This window comes from Drosophila suzukii, chromosome 2L (genome assembly GCF_043229965.1).
Source record: "Drosophila suzukii chromosome 2L, CBGP_Dsuzu_IsoJpt1.0, whole genome shotgun sequence".
NCBI lineage: Eukaryota > Metazoa > Arthropoda > Insecta > Diptera > Drosophilidae > Drosophila > Drosophila suzukii.
The window spans coordinates 25366609-25389175 of NC_092080.1; the positions used below are offsets into that span (position 1 = coordinate 25366609).

Genomic DNA, 22567 nt, shown 5'->3' on the forward strand with positions numbered 1-22567 from the left:
GATTGACTCAACAAAAGTTTGCCACGCTAACTCTAACGCCCATAACTCTTAAATCTTTCTGCCGCCCATATAACCATATATTGAGATCGCGGGTAGGTGGCGCATTACAATCTCGCTTTGCTGCTTGCATATCTCCATCTCCATTTGGTCCCTTCAGCTGAGTAACGGGTATCGGATAGTCGAGGTACTCGACTATAGCGTTCTTCCTTCTTAATTCTGCGGCTATATATATTATATACGGCACTACATATAAATTAGTCGCCTTCGAAGACTCTCCTGCTGCGCGTTCGTCACTACGTGGACAGCCGTCCTCAGTGGTATACATTTTTGAGTTGATCTAGCCATTTCCGTCTGTCTGTGCGTCCGTATGAACGCTGAGATATCGGAAACTATAAAAAGCAAAAAAAATTGTGATTTGGCATGTTGATTCTAGAGTTTCTTGCGCAGCGCAAGTTTAGTTTTTTTTTATTATCAATACCCATGGCAAGTTATTAATATTGGGCCATTCAAAGGTTTTTTTTTGTGTTCTTCTGGAAGTTGTCTCGCCATTGTGTAAACTTATTCTTTTCTTTTATTCCTCGGCATTGCCGAGATTGGTTGAGAGAACATATACCCAGCTAATTGGAGCGGAAAATTAACAAGTTGTATTGATTCGTTGCACATGACGTATTGTTCCAGGCGTTCTTACTATACAGCGCACCGAAGAGATTAAGCTATGGGAAAAAAAGTTTAAAAGTTTGCAACTGGCTTTATGATGAAAGCTGCGCATTAGGGGAAGCCAAACCATCCCCCACTCATGCATATTTCGATAGCTTTGCTTGTGCAATTTCAGCAATGTACTGGTTTTTATAACCGTTAGTGGTAGAGTTAAAGGGTGTATTAGATTCGTCGGAATGTGTGTCACAGCTAGAGCTTCCGACCCCATAAAGTATATATATATTATTGATTAGGATCAATAACCGAGTGGATCTAGCCATGTCCGTCTGTCCTAATGAAGGCTAAGATCTCAAAAGTCTGTCCATAACGCTAAAACACGTCTAGTGCCCACATTGTAAATAAGATTTTGTTCTGATTACACCAGTTTACAAAAGAAAATTGATGAAATACGCCTTTCAGGAAACCTTTGTTTTCCGGTAAGATACATCTCCCTGATTAAGAAAAGGGCACTTAAAATTTTTTCTATGGTACCAATTTTTTTTAAAGTGTAAAAAACGTTTTTAGCACTTTTTTATTTTCTAACTCGAGTTGCGATAAACCGAATTCGGTCATTAAGGACTCATTTTACAGGTAATAGAATGCCCTTTAACTTTCTTATACACATCATTAAGTTCCATTCATTAGTTCAAAAGCTACACTTCGTCAAAGTTGAAAAATTTGGAAAAAAATCAAAAACGCTGGCATAAATGGCTTCTTTAAAAATACACGCGTAAAAACCGAAATTAGTTTTATGTTTTTTTCTTGATGGCTGAACCATAACGGAGAATATGCGCCATAGATCACGACAATCCGTTGGTAAATCGATTTTTAACAGATTTTTAAACGTATATACCCAAGTTCATTATTCGGGAGCAGCGGCCGTTAAACGTTATTTTAAATTTTCAGTGTTGGGGAACGTAAGAATTTGGTGCAAGTTGTTATGCATAACGTCAGTTTCTTTGCTATAGCGCTGGGCAAGCTAAAGAGTATGCGATTGCAGTTACGAGGAAGCCATTTTCATATATTTTTAGCAAGGAAACTGACGTTATGCATAACAACTTGCACCAAATTCTTACGTTCCCCAACACTGAAAATTTAAAATAACGTTTAACGGCCGCTGCTCCCGAATAATGAACTTGGGTATATACGTTTAAAAATCTGTTAAAAATCGATTTACCAACGGATTGTCGTGATCTATGGCGCATATTCTCCGTTATGGTTCAGCCATCAAGAAAAAAACATAAAACTAATTTCGGTTTTTACGCGTGTATTTTTAAAGAAGCCATTTATGCCAGCGTTTTTGATTTTTTTCCAAATTTTTCAACTTTGACGAAGTGTAGCTTTTGAACTAATGAATGGAACTTAATGATGTGTATAAGAAAGTTAAAGGGCATTCTATTACCTGTAAAATGAGTCCTTAATGACCGAATTCGGTTTATCACAACTCAAGTTATAAAATAAAAAAGTGCAAAAAACGTTTTTTACACTTTAAAAAAAATTGGTACCATAGAAAAAATTTTAAGTGCCCTTTTCTTAATCAGGGAGATGTATCTTACCGGAAAACAAAGGTTTCCTGAAAGGCGTATTTCATCAATTTTTTTTTGTAAACTGGTGTTATCAGTACCCGTTTACATGCCACAAATTATTCAAATCGGTAAGTTCATAGCGTCACCTTGCTAAATCGGTCATGATATATACACATCCCTGCTTGCTTCATTCTCTGGCAAAACAAAAATGCACCTTCTAATTCGTGGATCTTGAGAGTGTGTTCGATATATTAAATTGTGATTTAAATGTAGTAACATAATATTTCTACATCTGCAGCTATTTTGGTTTTAAATTGTACTACTCTCTTAGTCAATCGCAAAGTAAGGCCACTGTGACATAAATTAAATGTGGTATTTATAAATAAATATGGAGTAGCCATTGTGCAACCTATTCTATTGAATATAACTTTTGTGCTTTCTTTTTTGTTGCTAAGTAATTTGTATTTCATTTTGGCATGTGCCGCAAACACTCCAAATGCATTTGCCATTCCCTAGATTTTTCTCTTCCCTTGTTTATGTATGCTTGTGTATCGTTTTATTGAAATCCAGCATGGGAGTGTTTTTTAGGGAGGAGAACAGACACTGGCAATGGTTGTTGCCTTTTGGGGTGAGCTCCTGCCGGAAGCGTGGATTTTTAATGCATGCTGGCTTGCCTCACTTGTGTGAAGTTTCCTTTTGGCGCCGATGCGAACGTAGACACATGTTTCTATTTCTCTCACTTTAGTTCCATTTCATTCAGCTTGCCCCGGGGACAGTGGGCGTGGCACTAGCAGGGCGAGTTCTACATTTTAAAACGTCAGGCTCTGATTTTGCAGTGAAAAAGTAAAACCGTTTAATTTCTTTGATTCCAAATATTTTTTTATCACTGCACAAGTTCTACACTTAAATTAAAATATTATAGTATAACTCAATATAGACGGTTTTATTGATTACACGGTTTTTACGTTCATTTTATGGCAAAGAAAGTACAAATTAAAAATTTTAACTACCCATTATTTAATTACGGACTGATTTATTCATTAAATTTGTATTACGCGGCTTTTGTTTTATTTTCGATGAGATTTGTTCCTATACAGTTTCTTAAAATAACTAAATCATTTGGCTATAATGTCTTTAATCGCGTATAGTGGGAGCTTTTTGGGAAAAATATAATGGTATTTTTTTTGGTGTGACCCTTTGGATGAAATCCATCTATTGCATGGTCATCTGTGGCTGAAATAAAATCAACTACTTTTCTCGTAATCGGCCATGTAAAGACAAAACCACCTGCTTTGGTTTATGTAAATCGTGTCTTCCGTTTTAGTGTAAACTAACTTACGTGGATATTCGTCAAAGGAATCGGAATATGGTCGGAAGTGATATGCCATGATCTCAAGGTGGTGCTGTGTACTTTAAAAATAAAAAAGGGGGTGGCCGGGTTGATGTGAAACGACCCATATGTATGTGTAGCTAACTTTAAATTGTTATATTCAGGGAATGTAGAATGGGATAGGGATACAAATCTTAAGAACTAGACGCTTAGGTATCGTCAAACTAAGATTTAAGAAACCGTATAAAAGTGTGAGACCCACTTAACGATGGTTCTAAAATCTGGTGCAGTGTTCTGACACTTTTACGGTTCGGTCTCCCTACTGGGGGAAATCTGCAACAAAGGCCGGAGCATTGTAGGCGATTGAGACAGGAAGAACTTAATCCTGACGCCGAAGGAATGCCGAGACAAATAGTTTTCTCTGTCAGTCCACGACGATACATATGTATATACTACCGGCGATAAAGTTATAGATATATAGCCAAGCTGGATCACGTAGCGAGGCGGGATTTTGTCATTCGCAACTGCAGCTTACTTTCGACACGTTCACGTCGAATGCATCCGCTGAGCAAGTGCCTCAGCCCCACCCATCGGAATATCCACCAGACAGACATTTACATTCGTTCTGGCTTGGGTTCCCTCGTTTAGGAGAGTTCAGAAGATACAAATGTATCTTGGGGATGCGGCTGTTGCGCGTTGGCATGCAACGCCCCTGGAAACACTTTGCACACACTGGATGGAAGTTGTGTTTACACTAAAATATTTCTCTTATTATAGCAATGCGGTTGCTGGGTTGGCCCACCTCAGAAGTCCCAAAATCCCAGTCCACCATTCCGTACCCTCGTCAAGATTGCCGGCACTCGTCGTTAAAGTTTTTAGTGAAGTGTAATTAGTCTTTTCTATGGCATGTTCTTCCTTTTCGGGGTTTTCCCATTTTAGCCATCGGTTTTTTATTTTTGAGGTCTGAATGGGAGGGCAGTTTTGAAAATCCTTTGCGGTTAACACTAATTTGATGGTTTGGCATGTGTAATTTCTTGGTTTTTGTTTTTACTATTATTTTTGAGCGTCGGTCAAGGGGCGAAATCACCATAATGGGAAAATAATTGTTGGGAAAATACATTTTGTTGGCCTGCGGGCAGTGGATGTGACGGGACAAGCACTCTGATTGAAATAATTCCAAATTTAAACGAATCTTTTCTGGTAAATTATTTAAAATAAATGGCAGTTCAAACGTTATGGAAATAATTATTTTGGCAGGCCAAATTCAATTGCATAAGGTCTCATTAAAGACCAAAAAGTATAAAGGCATAAAATAAAAATATTAATTAGTACGAAAATGTGTGCTAAATACAAGGGAAATCAATTCAACAAATTACGCTTATACCGTTAAGCAGGTATCGAGAATAAATGAAAAACACATTTTTAATATAAAAAATATTTTCCTCCTTTATACCTGTTATAAAACATACAGTGGTGTGACAGTAAATGTTTTAATATCTCCTTTATTTGCAAAATATTTTTATTTTCTACGTCAGGTATTGATTTTGTTTTCTATTTATCTACTGAAATCTAACCCAAAACAATAACCAATTTAATGTGTTAGAGAGTTCAATCGATATTTGGCTTTTCATTTAAGCTTGAGCCAAAGTCGATGAGGTTACTGAAGATACAATTGAATTCAATTACTCAACGAAGCTGTGTCAAACTCTGTACAGCAAAGACAAATATAGAAATAATTTTGTTCAGCTTCTCAATTGAAATTGGTTCAGTGCGTCTGAAGGGGCGGAAAAACGAAACATATTTTATAATCGTCCCATGTGTTCTGAACTGCAACCGTTGCATTCGAACGGTAAATATATATAGATACATTTTTATTCGTATCTTACATCATCGCCAAATGTTGCCTTCTGTCAGTTTCGCGTGAACCTTTTTATACCCGTTACTCGTACAGTAAAAGGGTATACTAGATTCGTCGTAAAGCATGTTACTGGTAGAATGAAAGCGTTTCCGACCCTATAAAGTATATATAATCTTGATCAGGATCACTAGCCGAGTCTATCTAGCTCTGTTTGTCTGTCCGTCCGTATGATCGCTGGGATCTCGGAAACTGTAAAAGCTAGAAAGTTGGGATTTGGCATGTACATTTTAGAGCTTCTTGCGCAGCGTAAGTTTGTTTCAGCAGAGTTCCACGCCCACTCTAGGTTTCTTAACATATTAAAAAAATTTAATTAGATTTTGTTTTGACTATCAATGTTCAACTACATGCCGAAAATTGTTAAATTCGGACCATTCATTAAATAGTTATAATCAAATAAAGTGTGCAGTCTTGGGAACAGACGCTTTGGTACTTGTTGTACCATCTCCCTCGCACTCCCGTTAGCTGTTAAATTCGTAAGATATGGTCCCACTCAACCTCCAATTGCCTTTGCAAGTCCTCTATGCTGCTCATAATAAATACGTGTAATATAAAACTTTGATGGCAATTATTTTTCAGATCAACGTCCGCGTGGATTCCCACATGGGGTTCCACACTCCGAAAAGAGGGAGCGCTGGTGCCAGCTGGGTGTGAGTAATAGAAAGCATCCATAATCCAATCTTATGATTATCACAGTTATCTGAGCTAAGTGACGTCACATGCTGCATGTGCAAGAAATGTCTAAGTTGAGATTCACATGAAATGAAAAACAACAGCGCCACCTAGCGCCAATTTCCTTATCTGCTTATAACTTTTTAATGAAAGTCCGGTTTGGACCATTTTTGGCATGAAGATAAAAATATTGATAATCAAAACAAAATTGCATTTACAATTTTAGACTAGACAAGGTTTAGCGTGGTCGTATAGGAACTGGAATGGTCGTGGCACCCTGCTGACAGAAAACTTGCGCTCAAGAATTTACATGCGAAATCCAAACTTTCTAGGTTTTATAGTTTCTGAGATCTCAGCGTTCCTACGGACGGACAGACAGGCAGACAAGCGGAAAGACAGACAGACGAACATTGCCGCAGGATCGCAGGTAGCTGACGCATTACAATATCGCTTTGCTGCTTGCATATCTCCATCTCCCTTTGGTCCCTTTAGCTCAAACAGCTCACATTGGAGCAGGTCAACTTTAATCGAAAATTGTTGTTATCGGTTTTGCTATACAACAAAAATGTACTGTTTTTTTGAAGACATTTATATTTTTTTCGACAATTCTATAACAGCCAACTCCAACTACCAGCAACTGTAAGACTCCCCAACATCCGTTGCACTCGCATTACAATTATCATACCTTCTGAACACTAAGCTAAAGAATATTAAAGGCGAGCCCTGTCAGTAAAATGGGAAAAGTGTATTCTTGTGTAAGAAAAATCTCCCCGGCACTTGACTTTGCCGGCAGAAACTGAGAAACTGCAGCTATTTCATGCTACTTTCATGTTACTCTTGTTTTTGTCGGATCTGGCACACACTGAGAAAAAAATAATGCTGAATGGAGCGGAAAGGGTGACCATTCAGTATCCTGCTTATCTTTTCTCCGGTTGTCCTTATGCTTATTGTGCAGCTCAGCTTTCCTGTGTCTGAAGTTAAGTGCAACTCTAACATTGTGCAACAGGGAGATAGCAAGGCATTCCATTGTTGTGTTCCGACTCCTCCTTGAAAAGACTTAATTCACCCCACTCAGCCAAAGCCAATTTGCGGGGGAGGTCACACATCTATCCTTCGATATATATACATACATATTTACATATATATATTTATATAAATATATACATATATATATATATATATATCAGAATGGGGGCCACTAACCGACTCTATTATGCAGCGTTTTTTTTATGGTTGCTGCTGCCGCAAATGGCGACAACTTTACAAAAAATAAAAGAAAATGGATCAAAAGGGCGTGGCAAGGTTAACCTTTCACGCTGACATCAAGTATCCCACCAAACTTTAATTTTCCAACCTCTAGAAATAAATGTAGCGAAATAGCAAAGAGGTTATAGGTTAAAGGAACACGAAGAAAAAACGATTTTACAGAAGAATATCTTAAAAAGTTCTTGGTATGTATACATTTTCTTTAAGGAAAGATTTTAAAACGCGAAAAAGAAGTTTTAGTTACGGGGCAGGCTTCACTAAAAGCTAGATCTTCTTTCAAAGTTTTTAAAATAATAACCGTGAAATGTTAACACTTTTTAAAAAATCAACAAATTAAATTTGAAAAACCCATAACCTTCTTTTTAAATATATACTGCATTTTAAATATATCCTGGTTGCTGTGCTTGTCTTACATACCTGAAAAGACAAGAATAAAATAGATTTTTATTAAAAAGAGCAGTCAATCGAGATGTAATTTAATTTAAAACAAGAAAGGAAGCTAACTTCGGCAAGCCGAAGTTTGTATACCCTTGCAGTTATAGTTATTAAATTTAACTTGAAATTCTTAAAAATACAAGAAATTATTTTCTCAATAATATAAGATAATATCTCAAAAAATACCGAAGCTATAATTTGTTTCAAATTATTTTAACACCAATTTTCCGATCGGTTCTATAACAGCTATATGATATAGTCGTCCGATTTTGATAAAATTAAATTCGAAATTCAGAACTAATTAAAAAATGTTATTTCCAAGCGTAGGAGATTATATGTTAGAAAACACCAAATTTTAATTTTTTTTTATTTTTTTCCGACTATTCCTACGGGAACTATAAGATATAGTTATCCGATCAGGCTGGTTCCGACTTAAATACTACCTGCAAAAAAAGAAGACTTTTAGGAAAGTTTCAGCCCGATAGCTTTAAAACTGAGAGACTAGTTGACGTACATAGCTAGATCGACTCGTCTAGTGATGCTGATCAAGAATATATATACTTTATGGGGTCGGAAACGTCTCCTTCACTGCGTTGCAAACTTCTGACTGAAATTATAATACTCTCTGCGACAGTATAAATATGAAAATGTCTCTTAGAGAATATATATGTATTATAGGTTTTTAAAATATGAATAATAAAAGACTTAAAGTAACGTTTTAAAAACAAAAACCATAAAAAGACTCAAGTAAATGACCTTTCCCGAAATCTCTAATAAGTCCAATTTAAGATGCCTGTCGAATTCGAGACCCAAAGAAGACAATCATTAAAGAAAATCCTCGTTAAATCCATTCCTGACCCCGAACAATTAAAAAGGTCTCCCACTCGCACGTATTCAATTAAAGAAGCCCAAGGAACTCGTAAACTGAATCATTTACCATTAACCAGACAGGTACTCACGATGTCAGCAGTAATTACGAGTATACATGCGTAGCTCTTTTCTCAACAAGTTCGGAAAAGAGGTAAGGAATCAATTGTTAACACTGAACAGACATTGCAACGTCAGTCAATGAACCGCAGAACGGGAATGACATGCAACATGAATAATTGTGACCTCGACCCTTCGAATAGGAGGACCCCGCCCACGTTCCAGCAGTTCATGCGTCATTAAACCAGATCAGAAATTAAAGGAACAGCACAAACACAATCAAATGCCAACGCCGACAACACAAGAGTTAAACAATAAGAGCAATAATAATAATAAGAACAATGCCAGCCACAACAGCCAACATATGCATTAATTAATTCTTTGAAATTTACGAGCGTTCAATGTGCGGGTCGATAAACTGCAAGTGATGACCAGATGACCCAATGGGCTTTAACTCTGAATAACATGACCAAGCAAGAATGTTACGTTTTGGGAGGACTATAACCACATAGCCGACTAAAAAATCAAGTACTTCTTTCCTTTCTTTCTCGGATTAGATATCAAAAATTACTTTTGTGAGGATAAGCTTACCTGTTAAGAATTCGTATGACTCAACAATGTAAATTATATGCTTATCGTGTAATTTATCCGACACAGTTTATCTGCAGATTTTCCTACTAATTTTTCGTGGCAATAAATTAGTGGCTGATGTTGTCAGGCAATCGCAGAAAGTGTAGAACTACATTTTCACTCAGAGACTGGACTCAATGTACAATTTATGATATGGCTTTGTCTTACCCACAAATAAATGTTTACACGGCTAATTAAGATTTATTTGAGCTATGATTTTTCTCAACTGCGTTTGGCAAGTATGCCGGCAATGTATAAATAAATATATATATATATATATATATATAGAGGAGAGAAGAAAGCCTGCGACTTCTAGGCCAAGCCACATCGCTTCTTCTTCTTTTCCTGCCTCTTTTTCTCGCTCGCATCTTCCTTGGCTTTCGTTTGGGGTGGTGCTGGGGTGAACCCTGAAGGACTTAGTGGCACTTGCAGGCGAACGTCGCTTTGGCGTCTTTGTTTATCTAAGTTAATTACAGCAAAACATTTTTAGGGCCGCCCGTTTCAATTTCCCGCTCTCTCATATTCAACCATCTCCTTTTGGCCAGGGTGATTTTGTGGTGGGACATGGCTATTCACGCATGTTTGGGTGCGGACAGTACCGCTGATTAATTGCCGCTAAGCATACAAGCCGTCATTATTCACCCGCCATCCCATAAAGGCCTAAATATACATGCCCAAAAGCGTGGTTTTAGGAGGGTAGTTCCTCCCTATATGCGTTAAATCCATATAAATGCTTGCGTGCACAGTAGAGACTCTGGAAAACTTCGCAGATATCTTATGGAAATGCTCTTAAGTGATCCATCCCAATGTTTAAACCTAAGTATAGCAAAAACCTATTTCTAGAACAGATTGTATTTTCCAAAATGTAAATTAGAGTATCTAAATGGTTGTACTATCTGATAGCATCTACTATCAAATAGAATATATTTATTTTACCCAATGTTTTATTTATATCAATACTTACATAATCGCACATAAACACTGATGCGACCTTTACATGATAAACAAACCATTAGACAATAATCAATAAAAACCAAAGTCAAACCTTTTGCCCTTTAGCCTTTGTCGTGAGAGCTGAGCTGTTAGTCTTAAAAGAAATATAAGAGACAAACTCAAAAAAGGCAAATCAATTGCTTAACAATCGAGCACGGGTGTCTTTTGTAAGTCACTCATTTGCTTAAGTTATTTTAATTATGTGGTTTATTATATATAAGTAAATAGACAGAATGTATAACTGAAATTTACAGAAGGTGATGCGCAGAAAAATATAAGACATTTTTTATGACTATATAAATTTATATTTTACTTTGTACCTCAAGGCATATTTGATGTTGGTCAGAAGATTAGGCAACTCTCTTTTAAAAAAGGTTTTTACTTTATAAAAAACACGAGAGAATGCTACACCACCCAGCTTTTATTACTTTACTTGCTCATAAACAAAACCGCAATACACCTTGACAAAATATTAAAAAATAGGGGCGACAGTCAGACAGATTTACCCAACTGTCGCCCCAGTTCCAACTTTCTACCTTTTATAGTTTCGGAGATCTATGCGTTTATAGGGACGGACGGACATGGCTGATTCGACATGGATTTTTATCCTAATATCTAAAAGTATGCAGTGAGTAAAACATAGTCATCAGGATGGATTGTGGAGTGACGTGGCCAAGTGGCTTCGTACTGCCTGCAGAGGTCCTGCCGCTTTGCGACTCCCGATTACCTCACTTAGGGTTTCCTACATTTTTAGCTCGGTTAGCCTCTGTTCAGGCTCACTGAAAAGAAAGTCGGCTACTTGCCCAATGAATAAAGAAAGAAACAAACAAGAATTTCGTACGCTTGACTGCGTGTCTATATGAGCGAATTAATGAATGAATGAGTGTGTGACTGGGCGGGTGAATGGTGCGAATGGCTGAATGAATTGTCGGTGGGTTGTATAAATCAACTTTGCGTTTATCTCCAAGCAAATAAGTCAACAGCGTAGACGGATAGGAAAATGCAATCTGAATGTGAATGAGCGAGCAGGCGTCAAAGGGAAATGTTGGGTGTCTAGTTGGTTTGCCAGAGGTCATTGGAAATTTTTCCCAATGGCATGGACGATTTAGTTGCACATACGTTTGCAGCTTAAGTGGCCTCAAGCTCGAGCTCCCACTACGATCTAGAATTGCGATTTGGACTCGACAGATTCAAGTTGAAATTATTAAACTTTCAAATTGCTAAACTGAACTCAATTTTACTAATGAATGTCAACTAAATACTACTAATAAATACTACCAAAAATTAAAGTTCAGAATCAGTGTATTTATTAGAATAAGAAAATTCGGATTTGAAAAGATTTTAGGTTTCCGATTCTTTAGGCTCTTAATGTCAAAGCACAAATTTAACAGCAAACACAGCATCTACTCCATTTTTTCCATATTCCTTATCTCATGTTTCTTATACCATCTATAAATAATTTTATATAAATGCAAACTAACTAGCCCAAATTTTCCCCAAGGATGTGTTTGCACTTAGAATTTCACCTGCCTGTGGGGATCCTAAGAATAACCTGCACAATTATTTGCAGGTAGGAATTAAAATCCTGAAATGCTAATGTGATGATTCAGATGCATTCACGTCTGAGTGCCTCGTCAGCTGTGCAAATTATCTTTTGTGGACACACATGATATGTGCTAGTCCAGGTCAGACCACAAAGTAGCCATATATATACGAACATTCAGCCGTACAATGGGTATCGCAATGAAGCATTCGGGCCTTTAGGTTTGAGAGATTTCGGAGTGCAACGGTAATTCATCAATTAAACTGCGCCTTTATAGAATTACCAATTGCCATTCCACAGCCGACAACCCACAAAATGCAAATGCGCGCACCCCAAAAAGATTTTCGAATGGGATCTGCCGTTCTAAGCTCTTACGTTCGAATTCGTCTCGATTCTCTGGCAATGTGCGGCTTTTGGCAATTCGGCAGTCAACTAATCGATGGCGAAACATTTGCCCAGACACAAAGCAAGCCTAATGCAAACTCCAAAACTCCTGGCCCATAGGCACACAGTCGGTGCAGTGTCGTTGCCAACTCATAAAAGATGCACATTGTAACTCATAGTATGCAGAGTATCTACGGCATCCGAGTCCGCCCACTTTTTGGTGCTCCACCTCCCATTTTCCTCCCACAGCTTACATTGCGTCCAGCTTCGGTTTGCGCCGGTCCTAATGCCCATTTGCCCCTGCATTTGCATTAAAAGAGGTCCGAGTCCAACGGTCAGACGGACGGACAAAGAGGACCAATAGCCGGGCTTACAAATCACTAGGCACACTGATTGAAGGTTGTTTAAATCAACTCAACTAGAGTCTTAAAAATGTACATCCTTTAAAGTCCTTGAATAATACAGATTCCAAATCATTTAGATTTTACAAAATGGTTCAATGTTTTCTTCAAAATAACTGATTGGGATTTTGTAGGGGTTTGCACGGGGCAGCTCATCGATGTGTGTTTGCCGACCGCTTTTAAACTGCTCTAAAACTATCATTACTTTTTATTATTTTTATTATACTCAACTTGTTGGATTTCCAATAAATAATATTCTGTATACTTTTGAACCACTGTCCATCCAAAACAGCTCACAATTCACAACGCACATTTGGAGTAGAGAGAAAGGAATAAAAGTGGGAAGCTGAAAGAGGTTGGTGTAATTGTGAGAGGACGTCTGCTTATTTAATGAGATTAACGTATAAAGACAAATGTCATGTGCATGCTAACAAGCCCAAAGGCACTGGAAAAATATATATTTTGGAGTGCGTTTCAGAGTAGGCTGCCCCCAACGTTTTTGGGGCTGCCAGTTGGCAGCTGCTCAAGCTTCCGTTCCCGTTCCCGCTGTCGATTGTGTGGTTAGCCATAAAAGGCAGAAGGCGGCACATTATAAATTCTGAAATGTTTATTCAGCCTACCGCCCCATAAGATGCGGGAACACAACACGACAGCCGAGGAAAGACATAACCAAAGTTGGAACGACCAAAGTGTTGCTGATATGTATATGGTAGTAGGCTCCAAGTAACCTCATGCTTTTATGTTATTTTAAAGGTTCTTTTTCTAAGCACACAATACATAACTTGCATTTAAATTCACATATCGCCAAAAAGAATCTAAATCGTTTTATAAATAATTTAAAATATCTTAAAACATCAATAAAAGCAAAAAATGTTGACACAAATATTGGTTTTAAGTAATATCATTTAAAAAGTGACAAAATAAATTCTTATAGTTTAGTGAGAAACCCAGTGCCTTATAAAACAGGGACCGTAGCGAATTTTAAATTTTATTTCAAAAATCACAAAATAAGAATTATTTTTATTTGAGTCAAACAATGATTGATTTGAATTGATTTTTTTAAATACAAACCACAAATAATTCTTATTTTTGGATTTTCATTTGAAGAAATCAAGTTAAAGAATTATTTTTGATTTTTTTTCAACAAAAAATTAAAGATAAGAGTTATATTTGATTTTTATTAAAATGTGTCAAAAACGAAAAGCATTTGGGATTTTTATTTGTAAGAATCAAAATAAAAGTTTTTAGGGCTCGCTGTAGCCCTATGATATGTTACCAAGACATTGCAAATTTGTTGTAAAAACAATATATTACGATTGCATACGTACTTAAATTTTTGAGCAAATAACTGATTTACCGACCCATAGTGCAATGTAAGCCGGCTTAAACTTCAAAGCGGCCGAGTTTCATTCCTCTGACTGCAGCAGCAGAGGACCCTCGCTGCAGATATCATGGTTTCAAAGAATCGGAGAATCGGAGGTGGACCACCAAATGATGGCAGCTCTAGCAGCAGGAACGATAGCCTTGACCGCGGTGAAAAGTGAAAAGCTGTCAGCAGTTTCTGCCTCACTGTCCGTCTATAAAATATATATGGCAGGAATCAACCAACTATAAAGAGCTAACGAGCTGTAAACTATGAAAAAGTAAACTCTTTGGCGCGTCATTTAATTTCAGCTTTTATTCTCTAAAACTGAGACATAAATTTAAGTGGGGTAAACAGAAAAGTTATTCAAGGACACAAATATTATATAGCTAACCAGTTTAACTGACTAACTAATTGCCCGATTGAGATCTTTTTTTGACAAGGTCAATCGATTGGTATTGGCAAAACTTTACAGTAAAGATAAACTTTTTACTTTTATCAAAAAAACTTTGGAAGCCCTAGTCTAGGACGAGTTTTGGGCTCTTTAGTGGGCGTGGCAAATTATTTAAGACAATTAATAGGTATCGACGCATCAATACATTCAGCTACAATTTTATTTCTAGCATAAAAAGATGTTAAAAGACCCTATTTAGTTCAATACAGATGACAACTAAAAGTTCATCAACTGAACTCAATTAAAAACAAGGAAGAACGCTATAGTCGAGTACCTCGACTATCAGATACCCGTTACTCAGCTAAATGCAAATATGCAAGCAGCAAAGCGAGATTAAAATGCGCCACCTACCGGCTGTAGGCAGATTTAAGCGTTATGGGCGTTAGAGTGGGCGCGGCAAATTTTTTTTGGATCAATCGATAGGTATTGACCAGACCAATACATTTCATATACATTTTTTATCTAGCATGAAAATTGTGGGCGTCACAGGTTTGGGCGGTTTGTGGGCGTTAAAGTGGGCGTGGCAAACTTTTTTTTGGGTCAATCGATAGGTATTGATGGGAACAATACATTTCAGTTAAAGTTTTTATTCTAGTTTTGGGCGGTTTGTGGGCGTTAGAGTGGGCGTGGCACTCTGCTGAAACAAACTTGCGCTGCGTAAGAAGCTCAGGAATCTGCACGCCATGTCTCAATAGCTCTTATAGTTTCCGAGATCTCAGCGTTCATCCGGACAGACGGACATGGCTAGTTTGACTCGGCTAGTGATCCTGATCAAGAATATATATACCTTATGGGGTCGGAAACGCTTCCTTCTTCCTATTACATACTTTCCGACGAATCTAGTATACCCTTTTGCTCCACGAGTAACGGGTATAAATACTTAAAAATTTCAACTTAGATTTTTAAAACCTTAATAAATTTAGAATGGATTTCCATCTTGCTATAACAGTCAATGATTTCCGTCAAGGTAGTACTGCCACTATTTGACATTGACAAGTGCGAAGTACACTAATGCCCGTATAAACGATCGCAGAAATTCAAAACGCACTTTAAAAACACTTAAGAGGCTTAGATCAAAGCTCCTTAATGACCTTAATAGTTAAGCCACTTGAAACGAAGGAAGTCAATACTTTCCATGGCTTCACTTATCACCAAAGCGAGTGCTAACTTAGCATTAGTCAAGAAAGGGACGAAATCAGAGAGATTGATATATATTGACAGGATACAGATACAGCAGATACGAAATACGGATTTCGAAGCACCCACAAACGGTAGATTCCTAGCTGATTTACCGATTGTTCATCATGGAAGCCGAAAGGCGTCACGAAAAGATTTCCCTTCCTAACTCCTAAACTTCGATGCCGAGGCAAATTGCGTTGACGCGGTTGCACGTTGTCGCCGCAAAAAAGTGGAGCAAAAAACTCAGGGACCGAGCCCCAATCTTTCAAGCCGACTCCTCTGTGTGACAATGATGAATAAAATGCGATAAATCTCGCCAAAGGGAAACGAACAGAGCTGCAGGTACATGTACATATGCATATACAGAAAAGCACTGGAAAAGAGAAACTTTATATACTTTAGTGATATTTTTAAGCTATATAAGAAAAAATTCCGATCCGGTTATCGAACTGTATTTTTTGAAATGATTTGCGTTTGGTGTGTTAAGAAAATATACCATTTACTCCTCTTATAATTGCAGCCCTGGGTATTATATTACAAATATATATTTTCCCAATCAAAAGCTTCCAAAACAGAAGGCATTTGTTGATGGCGGGTGTGGCTAGGTTTGAAACAGGGTTACTAAGGGTTCTTCCTTTAGAGGTAGGTCGTTTCATGGCAACACATTGTGCAGCAGGCTGAGTGGAACATCAACTCCTGTTGCCGGCAATGATGATGCGTAGAACAAAATAGAAATGGCAATATTCCGGAAGACATCATCGGAACGAGGGTTGTTCGCACAAAATATTCGTAGCCGTATGACAGCCGTGTACAAAATAAAAACAAGGAAGAGAGCTATAGTCGAGTACCTCGACTATCAGATACCCGTTACTCAGCTAAAGGAACCAAAGGGAGATGGAGATATGCAAGCAGCAAAGCAAGATTGAAATGCGCCACCTACCCGAGATCCCAATATATGGTTACGTGGGCGGCAGACAAATTCATGCGCTATGGGCGTTAAAATTTTGTTCTAGCATGAAAATTGTGGGCGCCACAGGTTTAGGCGGTTTGTGGGCGTTAGAGTGGGCGTGGCATTGGATCAATCGATAGGTATTAACAAGGCTAACACATTTCAGTTAAAATGTTTTATCTAGCATGAAAATTGCATTTAGTGAGCTTGGCATATTCGCGTAACTACACTACGGAATCTAAATCTAAAATCCGAGATATCCGCGTTCATATTTACGATTTTTTTGTGGCCGGCTTGTGGGCTTTAAAGTGGGCGTGGCAAACTTTTTTTAGAACTGTAGGAGCCACAGTCTTGGGCAGTTTTTTGGGCGTTGGGAGTGGCACTAGGCTGAAGTAGGCATAGGATTCCTAGGCACTATTACTAGTGTAATCAACGTGTACAATGTGCACGTGAAATTCGAACTCTCCTAATTTCCAACATGTGGCCGGCAGACAGGACTCAGCGTTATGGACATTTACACTTTTATCAATTATATTCCCTCTACCCCTAACATACTCGTTATCACTGTGAACGACTGTCCACGTAGTGACGAAACGCACCAGTATGGTTTGCGAAGGCGACTTTCGTATATACACGAAGAAATGAAAATCTACTGTGAACGGTATTGCAAAAGAGAAAGCGGTGAAAGTGTAAAAGTAATAATTTGATCTGTTGGGGCCGGTGCGGATAAATACCCCCGGCTTTTAACCTTGTTGTATTCTCACTTAAAATACGCGTCGAATGACACCTCAACTGTCAAAATCGGATGCTCCGTTCAGTACTAGATTCGTCAGAAAGTCAGGCAGAAGGAAGCGTTTCCGACCCCATAAAGTATATATATTCTTGATCAGGATCACTAGCCGAGTCGATCTAGCCATGTCCGTCTGTCCGTCTGTCCGTCTGACTGTCCGTCCGGTTGAACGCTGAGATTTCGGAAACTATGAGAGCTAGGCTATTGAGATTTGGCGTGCAGATTCCTGAGCTTCTTACTTCTTCTATTTCAGCAGCGCGCCACGCCCACTCCAAGGCCCGTAAACCGCCCAAAACTGTGGCTTATACAGTTTTGATGCTAGAATAAAAACTTTAACTGAAACGTATTGTTCTCATCAATACCTATCGATTGATCCAAAAAAAAGGTTGGCACGCCCACTTCAACGCCCACAAACCGCCCACAAACTTCAAGAAATCGTAAATATGAACGTGGATATCTCGGAAACTATCAAAGACAAAGAATTGAGATTTCAGATTGCGTAGCCTTGTACGCAGCGCAAGTTTGTTACGCGAATATGCCACGCCCACTCTAACGCCCACAAACAGCCCAAGACAAGCGCCCACAATTTTCATGCTATATACAAAATTGTAGCTGATATGTATTAGTCTCGTCAATACCTATCGATTGATCCAAAAAAAATTGCCACGCCCACTCTAACGCCCATAACGCTTAAATCTGCCTACCGCCGGTAGGTGGCGCATTTCAATCTGGCTTTGCTGCTTGCATATCTCCCTGTTCCTTTAGTCCCTTTAGCTGAGTAACGGGTATCTGATCGTCGAGGTACTCGACTATAGCGTTCTTCCTTGTTTATTTTGTCAGTTTGTCCGCTTGCCAGTTTGTCCTAAAACGTTATTTAAGGGCCCTGAAAACTCTAAACGATATCAAACAGCTCACTATAAGAAACATTGGCTCTACCACTCTTGGAAAAACTAGCTAGTTTGGCAAGAAAACAAATATAAATAGCTAAATGTTGTACACCCGTAACTTGTGCACTACTTAAGCTAAGGCTTGTGCTATATGTCGTTGGCAAGGTATTTTGAAATACCTTGTACGCCTTTCTTACATTACTTTCTGAGCATTGACCTTTTTATATTAGTCAGAAGTTTGCAACGCAGTGAAGGAGACGTTTCCGACCCCATAAAGTATACGTATATACTCTTGATCAGCATCCCTAGACGAATCGATCTTGCCATGTCCGTCTGTCCGTCTGTTTCTACGCAAACTAGTACCTCAGTTTTGAAGCTATCGGTCTAAAACTTTCCCAAAAGTCTTCTTTCTTTTGCAGGTAGTATATAAGTCGGAACCAGCCAGGTCAGACAACTATATCCTATAGCTCCCATAGAAATAATCGAAAAACAAATTTTTTTATTATATCTTTGGTGTTTTTTAACACATAACTTCCTACTCTTGGAAATATCATTTTTTAATTATTTTTGAATTTTGATTTTAATTTTATCAAAATCGGACGACTGTATCATATAGCTGCCATCGATCGGAAAATTGGTGGGAAAATAATATGAAACAAATGTTAGCTTCGGTGTTTTTTGACATACTATCTTATACTATTGGGAATATCATTTTTTGTATTTTTAAGAACATCGAATTACATTTAATAACTATAACTTCCTTTCTTGTTTTAAGATGATGTTAAGCAGCTCAATATAAAAAATATTAGTTCTACCAATTTTGGAAAACTGGATAGTTTGGCGAGAAAACAGCTTTTAATAACTACATTTTGCACACACGTAATTTCTGAACTACTACACTCATAGACATTTTACTGTAAAATCGCCCCAAAACAGGGGTCAGTGGCGACAGGGTAACAAAATAAGGTCAACGTTTTCTAAAAAATAGGCGTGTATTGGGGTCTTATTATTTACGTCGATTTTTTCTAAATCTAGGGTGAATTTTCTTAAGTCTACTTCGATTTTTCTGCTTTCATAGGTAAATACCCATTACATATGAAACTGAAACAGAAACAAACAGATTTATGGTTATGGGCGTCAGAGTGGGCGTGCAAACTTTTTTTTTTATCAATCGATAGGTATTGATGAGACCAATACATTTCAGTTAACATTTTTTATCTAGCATAAGAATTGTAGGCGCCACAGGCTTGGGCGGTTTGTGGGCGTTAGAGTGGGCGTGGCATATTCGCGTAACAAACTTGAGATCCCCATTCTCTATCTTTCATAGTTTCCGAGATATCGACGTTCATATTTACGATTTTTTGAAGTTTGTGGGCGTTTAAGTGGGCTTGGGTTTTGGGTTAATCAATAGGTACTGATGAGGACAATACATTTCAGTTTAAATTTTTATTCTAGCATAAAAACTGTAGGAGCCACAGTTTTGGGTGGTTTGTGGGCGATAGGGTGGGCGTGGCACATTACTTACATTACAAACTTGCGCTGCGTAAGAAGCTCAGGAATCTGCATGCCAAATCTCAATAGCCTAGCTCTTATAGTTTCCGAGATCTCAGCGTTCATCCGGACGGACAGACAGTCGGACAGACGGACATGGCTAGATCGACTCGGCTAGTGATCCTGATCAAGAATATATATGTATATATATACTTTATGAGGTCGGAAACGCTTCCTTCTGCCTGTTACATACTTTCCGACGAATCTTGTATACCCTTTTGCTCTACGAGTAACGGGTTTAAAAAGTATTACAATGAAGGGCAATATTTCTTGAAAATATGGTGACTTTTTAGATGACTTTTTTGGCAATTTTGACCTAAGTATGAAAAAATATTAATATTAATATAAATAATAGTAAAAAAGAAAATATTAAAAAAAATTTGGCATTGTAGAAAAAATAACTCTAAAAAATATTTTCTATGGCGATTTTCCCTATACTTAGGGCGGTTTTTCCTAATCTTAGGACGACTGTTCTAGTATTTGGAAAAACAATTTTATGGCCTTGTGCCATATGTCGTTAGAAAGGTATTTCGAAATACTTTGTTCGTTAAAAACTTCTGAAGATAACTAAAACGCACTCTTCAACCAACTTCCGTTTACACTGTGAAAAAATCTTTAAGCGTGCGCTCCACAGAATTGCATACGAAATCCCAACCTTTGCAGTGAAATAAAGGTAAGAACACTATTATATTAATTTTTAATTTATACATTAGTGATTATTTACTTAATGATGTTCATTATGAAATGAAATTCAAATGACAATTTCCATTATTTATGGAGGAACCTTCGCCAAGGGGTAATCGAAAGGCTCCTCCTGGATCTCGGGCTGAGAAGAGGTTCGCTTCAGCCACACCGCCGCCCTGATTGGGTTGGTCAGCGGGTCGTCTGATAGCTACCGAATTCGTAATTCCGTTACCAGATGCGCTGGGAAGTTTCGCCAATGCTTCTTCGTATGCCACTCTTGAACGCTGCAGCTCCACACATAGCAAATCATTAGTTGCTGCCTGCTCCTTATCGGTTTTGCATACTTCGAGCCCAGTAACAGCATGCCGAATATGCTCCGAAATGGTAGACATGCAGCATTTATTCAATTGTTTATGGCATGGACACTTGCGCCTGAGCACGTGGTCGAGTTGGGCAACGTTGTTCCAACGTTTTGGGCCGCGCCAAGATCCGCGGCCGCGACCTCGTCCTCTTGCGCTCCAAGTGTCATAAGCGAGTTCCAACGCTAAAAAGGAATAATCACTGTGGACGGCAGTCCACGTAGTCGCACGGCACACCAGGATAGTGTGCGAAGGCGACTACTATATGTACACGAAGAAATGAAAACCTACTGTGATCGTCCCATCGTTACGAAGGATACATCAATCGAAAGGTATCGCAAAAACTAAAAGGATTTCTTTTAGGCATATAGAATTGCAGCGTGCCGATTGTAAAAAATTTAAAAAGAGTATCCAATGACTACAATTTATCCTTTATCCTCTATGAATAATAAAGGCGACCTTTTGAGGAAGTATTTGTTATTAGTGCCTGCGAAAAAACTACGGAAAATTATAATCTGTATAATTATTATATATTATTTGTTCACTCAAATGTAAAAATATTTAAGAAATGAAGAAATCCTATTTATGTCATTTTATTTATCTATTGTATAAATTAGCACATACAAAAATGTCTGGTAATTTGAAACGAGTAGGGCTTGCACATGCAAAAATCTCTTACTTACTAACTGTTGCCAACTGATGAGCAACCAATTTTCCTGTTAATTAAATTAATTGAAGCAATCCGAGCAACGAGATAGCGAAACATACACGTAAAAAAAGATGGGAAGCAAGTTAAAGTTTTTTAATTGCATTCAAATGCAGCTCCCAACTACGGCGGATAAAGCGACTACGAGGGAATAAACAGAAGGAGAAGATGGCTCCGATGACGTTGTCAAGTTGGCTGAATGTAGTTCATAGTTGGGCGCATTCCTGGCCATCGTTTAATGACATTTTCATCAAGACCCCAACCCGAAAGTCACCCCCTCATTATCATTATAATTGTAAAGCTTGTTTCTGTGCTTCCTCTTTTCCCCATGGCAGTGCCACATTTTCTGCGTTTGTTTAGGGAAAAATTTTGGCAAAAGTTCTTTATTATTGTGATTTGTGCGCAGTGGGCGAAATGGTTGTTGTCGGAATCAGCCTCCATTTCTTAATCCTTGACGCGTTGCGACTTTATTTTGTAATGAGCGTAGTCTAAGGATCCCCGATATATCTATATATCCCCGATAGAGACGTCGAAAAATGTCGAAAGTGCACTAAGGCAAAAGACATTTGAATTATATTTCTAGACTAAAAGGGGTTCGACGTGACATTTAAGACTAACAGTTATTAAAAAGTTATTCCAAAAAAAAATGTATAAAAAAACTTTTGCCGAAACCCGGGATTGAACCGGGGACCTTTAGATCTTCAGTCTAACGCTCTCCCAACTGAGCTATTTCGGCACATGGAACTCAAGCCGCAAAAGCTCACCTCTGGCTGCAGACAATGCTATAAGAACCTTGAGGCAATGTTTTATAGTATGCTGGCTGTTTTATACGGTCGCTTTGGTATGGCGAGGTGGAGAGGTCAGTTTAAACCGCTCAGATAATCAAGAATAAACAACCGGATCATGAGAGAGAATATCTCAACACCC

At 38.1% G+C, this 22567-nt stretch overlaps 1 protein-coding gene and 1 non-coding gene across 2 annotated transcripts in view; both read right to left on the reverse strand.

Moving 5' to 3' along the window:
* Window positions 1-22567, reverse strand: part of Sema1a (semaphorin 1a) — a 233220-nt gene that overhangs the window by 126132 nt on the left and 84521 nt on the right. The gene's annotated exons all lie outside the window — the stretch shown is intronic.
* TRNAF-GAA (transfer RNA phenylalanine (anticodon GAA)) lies at window positions 22304-22376 on the reverse strand. The gene has a single exon. It is a non-coding gene; the product is annotated as a tRNA-Phe (tRNA).